General features: G+C 40.8%; 1 non-coding gene across 1 annotated transcript; it reads right to left on the reverse strand.

Annotated features, from left to right (window-relative positions):
* Positions 1 to 5901: 5901 nt before the first annotated feature.
* LOC116638978 lies at positions 5902 to 6092 on the reverse strand. Its single transcript, XR_004300745.1, has one exon. It is a non-coding gene; the product is annotated as a U2 spliceosomal RNA (small nuclear RNA).
* Positions 6093 to 6410: the final 318 nt, after the last annotated feature.

The raw sequence follows: 6410 nt of genomic DNA on the forward strand, positions 1-6410 counted from the left end.
ATAATTAAGATTCCACTTCCTTCTAAGCCCCTGGGTGGCTCAGTCAGTTAAGCATCTGCCTTTGGCTCAGGTCATGATCTGGGTCATGATCCCAGCGCCCTGGGATCAAGTCCCACATTGGGCTCCCTGCTCAGCGGGAAGCCTGCTTCTCCCTCTCCCACTCCCTCTGCTTGTGTTCCCTTTCTCGCTGTGTCTCTCTCTGTCAAATAAATAAATAAAATCTTTAAAAAATAAATAAATAAAATAAATAAATAAACCTTTAAAAAAGTCAGATGCAAAGAGTAGTTTTTATTATCTTTTATTTTTGCTATTTCACGGATATTACATTTAAAAACAAGCAAAAATAACCTATGGAATAGAGGTCAGAATAATGGGTATTGTACCACCTCACACGGGTCAGAATGGCTAAAATTAACAACTCAGGAAATAACAGATGTTGGTGAAGATGCAGAGAAAGGGGAACCCTCTTACACATGCAAACTGATGCAGCCACTCTGGAAAACAGTATGGAATTCTCTCAAAAAGTTAAAAATAGAACTACCCTGTGACCCAGCAATTACACTACTATGTATTTATCCAAAGGATACCAAAATAGTGATTCAAATGGGCATACACACTCCAATGTTTATAGCAGCAATGTCCACAATAGCCAAACTATGGAAAGAGCCCAGATGTCCGTCAACTGATGAATGGATAAAGAAGATGTGGGGTATACACACACACACACACACACACACACACACACACACACACACTGGAATACTACTCAGCCATCAAAAAGAATGAAATCTTGTTATTTGCAATGATGTGGATGGAACTAAAGGGTATTATGCTAAGCGAAATAAGTCAGTCAGAGAAAGACAAATATCATATGATTTCACTCGTGTGGAATTTAAGAAACAAAATAGATGAACATAGGAAAGAAAAATAAAATAAGATAAAAACAGCGAGGGAGGGGCGCCTGGGTGGCTCAGTCATTAAGCCTTCTCTCGTTGTGTCTCTCTCTGTCAAATAAATAAATAAAATCTTTAAAAAAAACAGAGAGAGAAGCAAACCATAAGAGACTCTTTTAAAAAAAAAAAAAAGATTTTATTTATTTGACAGAGAGAGAGAGAGCATGAGCAGAGGGAGGGACAGAGGGAGAGGGAGAAGCAGACTCCTTGCTGAGCAAGGAACCCGATGTGGGACTCGATCCCGACCCTGGGATCATGACCCGAGCCAAAGGCAGACACTTAATGACTGAACCACCCAGGCGCCCAAGAGACTCTTTATGATAGAGAACAAACTCAGGGTTGCTGGAGGGGAGGGGAGTGGGGGGATGGGGTAATTGGGTGATGGGCATTAAGGAGGGCACATGATGTATGAGCACTGGGTGTTATATGCAACTGATGAATCACTAAATTCTACCCTTGAAACTAATAATATACTATATGTTAACTAAATTTAAATTAAAAAAAAATTTTTAAAGAATAATGGGTATTGACTGGGAGGGTACATAATGGCACCTTCTAGAGTATTTGAAATGTTCTATGTCTTGATCTGATTTTTTTACACAGGTGTATAGATACATAAAAATTTATCAAGGTATACACTTCATTGTATGTAAATTTAACCTCAATTTTAAAAATTAAATTAAATGAAAACCTCATCCTAAAAAGAGAAATATTAGAATTATTCCCCTGGAAATCAGAGGTGTCTTAGTCAGCTAGGGCTCGATAAAAAAATGCCACAGACTGGGTGGCTTAAACAACAGAAATTTATCTTCTCACTGTTCTGGAGGCTGGAAGTTCAAGATCAAGGTGTCAGCTGATATAGTTCCTGGTGAAGACCCTCTTCCTGGCTTGCAAACAGCTGCCTTCTTACTGCGTTTTTCCAAGGAGGTGGGGGGAAGAGAACTCTTGTCTTTCTTATTCTTCTTATAAGGACACTATCCCATCGTGGGGGCCCCATTCTCACCTCATCTATTCCTAATTACCTCTCAAAGGCATCACCTCCAAGTCCCATCACATGGGAGTTAGGGCTTCAGCATGAATTTCTGGGGAGGGACATACTCAGTTCATAACAGAGCCCAGCTAATATAGAATCCACATTACTCTGCATTTCCCCAAACAAAATCTTTCTGTGATTTTATATAGCTCCCTTAAAATAAGCCTAAGTGACCACAAAACAGAGTGAAATCAATAAACTGAATTCCATACCAGCTGGCTAAGCAAGATTTCTCCACACTAAATGGTTGCTATCAGGACAATTCCTTGGACTTATTGTTTTTCCTGCTTCCTTCTGGCTCCTGGTGAGGGCTGCAACAACCAGGCCATTCCTAGGACACCAGCTGTCATACCTACTGTGAACTGCAGCAGAAGAGAAGGGGAGTGGGTCACACTCAACATCAGGAGTCTAACCACAGATACTTACACACACCCTAAAATTCATGTAGGATCTCAAGGGGGTCCAAATAGCCAAAACAATATTGAAAAAGAAGAACAAAGTTGTAGAACTCATACTTTCCAATTTCAAAGCTTACTATAAAATGATAGTAATCAAAACAGTATGGCATTGGCATATGGAAAGACAGATCAATGGAATAGAATTGAGAGTCCAGAAAGGAACCTAGGTATCTAGGTCAGTGGATTTCTGACAAGGATGCCAAGAACATTCAATAGGGAAAGAATAGTTTCTTCAACAAATGGTGATGGGACAACTGGATTTCCACATGCAAAATAATGAAGTTGGACCTTTCCTCACACCATATGCACAAAGTAACTCAAAATGGGTCAATTACCTAAATATAAGCTAAAACTATATATATAAATATATAATAAATAGATAAAACTGTAAAACTCTTGGAATAAAACATACAGGTAATCATCATGACCTTTCATTTGGCAATGTTTTCTTAGATCTGACACCAAAGGCACAAGCAACAAAAGAAAAAATAGACAAATTAGACTTCCTCAAAATTCTTTAAAACTCAAAAAACATTCTCAAGAAGGTGGAAAGACAATAGAATAGGAGAAAATATGTGCAAATCATGTATCTGATGAGTCTGTATCCATAATGTATAAAGAATTCTTACAACTCAACCACAAAAAGAAGATACCCAATTTAAAAAAGGGCATGGAGGAGGCGCCTGGGTGTCTCAGCCAGTTAAACATCTGCCTTCAGCTCAGGTCATGATCCCAGGGTCCTGGGATCAAGCCCCACATCAGGCCCCCTGCTGAGCAGGGAGTCTGCTTCTCCCTCTCTCTCTTCCCCTCCCCCCACTCATGCTCACTCTCTCTCTCAAAGAAATAAATAAAATCTTTTAAAAATTTTTTTAAAATGGGCATGGGGCACCTGGCTAGCTCAGTCGGTAGAGCATGAGACTCTTGATCTCAGGATTGCAAGTTCAAGCCCCACAATGGGTGTAGAGATTACTTAAAATCTTTAGGGGCGCCTGTGTGGCTCAGTCAGTTGAGTGTCCAACTCTTGATCTCAGCTCAGGTCTTGATCTCAGGGTTGTGAGTTCAAGCCCCGCATTGGGCTCCATGCTGGGCTTTAAAATATAAATAAAATAAAAATAAATAAAAATTAAATTAAATTAAATTAAAAAAGTAAAATAAAACAAAATCTTTAAAAAGAAATGGACAAAGGAGTTGAATAGACATTTCTCCAAAGAACATATACAAATGGCCAAACAACACATGAAATGAGGCTCAGTGTCATTAGGTAAATAAAAATAAAAACCATAATGAACTACTTCATACCCATTAGAATGGGTATAATCACAAAAACAGAAAATAGCCAAGTGTTGGTGGGGATGTGGAGAAATCAGAACCCTCCTACAGTGCTGGTGGGAATACAGAATGGTGTGGCCACTGTGGAAAACAGTTCGGCAATTCCTCAATAATTCAATATGGTAGCACCACATCACCTGGCAATTCCACTCCTAGGCATCTCCTCAGAAGTGAAAGTGTTCAAACAAAAATATGTATATGAATGTTCATAGAAGCACTATTCATAATAGTCAAAAGGTGGAAAAACCTAGAAGTCCATCACTGATGAATAGATAAATAAAATGGGGGTATGTCCATACAATGTAAAATTGTTCAGCCTTAAAAAAGAATGAAGTACTGGGGTGCCTGGGTGGCTCAGTCAGTTAAGAGACCGGCTCTTGATCTCGGCTCAGGTCTTGATCTCAGGGTCGTGAGTTCAAGCCCCACATTGACCTCCACTTTGGGCTCCATCCTGGGTGTGCAGCCTACTTAAAAAAATAAACAAATTGGGCACCTGGGTGGCTCAGCCGTTAAGTGTCTGCCTTCGTCTCAGGTCATGGTCCCAGGGTCCTGGGATCGAGTCCCACATCGGGCTCCCTGCTCGGTGGGAAGCCGGCTTCTCCCTCTACCACTCCCCCCTGCTTGTGTTCCTGCTCTCGTTATCTCTCTCTGTCAAATAAATAAATAAAATCTTAAAAAAAAAAACCTTCCATTTAAAAAAATAAACAAATAAAAGAAAGAGAGAGAGAAAGGAAGAAGTACTGATATATATGCCGCAACATGGATGAATCTTGAAAACATTATGTTGAATGAGAGAAGCCAGACAGAAAAGGCCACATATTATATGAATCCATTTATATGAAATATTCAGAATAGGCAAATGCAGAGAGATAGAAAATAGAGGAGTGGTTGCCAGAGGATGGGGCAAGGAGGATTGGGAGTGATTGCTTGATGGGTACGAGGGCTTCCTTTTGGGGTGATAAAAGTATTCTGGAACTAGATTATGCTGATGGTTTCATACATTGTGAATGTACTAAATACCACTGAATTATAGGCTTTAAAATGGTTTAAATGCTGACTTTAATGTTATGTGTATTTTAGCACTTTTTTTTTCAAAGGAAGTACTAAGGTTGGATAATTCAGCTTCTCAAAAAGGCAGATTGACGGGGGCGCCTGGGTGGCTCAGTTGGTTAAGCGACTGCCTTCGGCTCAGGTCATGATCCTGGAGTCCCTGGATCGAGTCCCACATCGGGCTCCCTGCTCAGCAAGGAGCCTGCTTCTCCCTCTGACCCTCTCCCCTCTCATGTGCTCTCTCTCTCTCATTCTCTCTGTCTCAAATAAATAAATAAAATCTTTAAAAAAAAAAAAAAAAGGCAGATTGACGGGTTAGCTTTTCCGGGGATCTCTGTTTCCTCTTCATGGTTTCAAGATGGCTGCCACAGCTTTAAAGTTTCCCATCCTCACATGACGATATCCTTTTCTTAGGGAAGAAAACCCTTCCAAGAGCCCTCCAGCAGACTGTCCCTTAGAATCTCACTGGCTAGAGCCTCATCACATGCAGACCCATACACCAGAAACTACAAAAGAAATGGAATTCTGGTGCTTGGGTTAGACCAATTACAGTTCATCTGAGGCTGAGCGAAGGGCTTTCCTTCCCTTAGCATGTTGCTGCTGAATAGAATTTAGACTCTATTAGCAAGGAAAAGGAGGGATGTAACTCTTTGTTAGGCAGGTAGTGCTGTATGCCACATCTTTCTTCTGTAGTAATACCATCCCACAGGTACTTTGGAAACTCCCACACATCACTCCAAAAAAGTAGTTCAAATGGGATGACCCTACCCCCCAAGCCTCAGGGGGACAACCCCAAGAGTCACAGTGATGGTTCAAGGATGGGCATATGACCTAGTCTCACTCGTAAGAGGTATCCTCTGAACTTTTCTGGAATTTCCTGGACAAGATGCATTTCCTCTCTGTTGAGCTTACTAAAGTACCAGATTGTAAACTTGAGATGGCTATTGATGTGAAATGTTGGGGTCCGGAACGAACAGTCAAGAAAGAATTCTTGAGACGTCTTCAGTGCGAAAAGGGTGGTTTTCTTTTCTTTTCTTTTTCTTTTTTTTTTATTTTCGGACAGCATTTATTCCCCCGAAGGGGGTGCATCATTCCCGGAAGTACTGCAATACCAGGTCGATGCGTGGAGTGGACGGAGCAAGCTCCTATTCCATCTCCTAATTCCAAAAATCCATTTAATATATAGTCCTCGGATAGAGGACGTATCAGATATTAAACTGATAAGAACAGATACTACACTTGATCTTAGCCAAAAGGCCGAGAAGCAATAAAGGGTGGTTTTCATTAAAGCAGGGGGACAGGACCCGTGGGCAGGAAAAGCTGCACTGGGGCTGTGAGGAGTGACTGATTATATACTTTCCAAATTGGGAGGGAGTTAGGGATAGCGTAAGTCTCTAAGGAATTTGGAAGGAACGTTTCAAGGTTTCCAGGACTTTATGGGGCTAGCCATTGTTAGGAAAAGGTCATGTACTACTGTCTAGTAAAACCTTAATCATGAGACCCTACAGATATATATCAGTGGGCCATATGTTTAGAGGATGATGATGATTGCTCTGTTTCCTCTTCATGGTTTCAAGATGGCTGCCA

This window comes from Phoca vitulina, unplaced genomic scaffold (assembly GCF_004348235.1).
Source record: "Phoca vitulina isolate PV1807 unplaced genomic scaffold, GSC_HSeal_1.0 scaffold16, whole genome shotgun sequence".
NCBI classification, from domain to species: domain Eukaryota; kingdom Metazoa; phylum Chordata; class Mammalia; order Carnivora; family Phocidae; genus Phoca; species Phoca vitulina.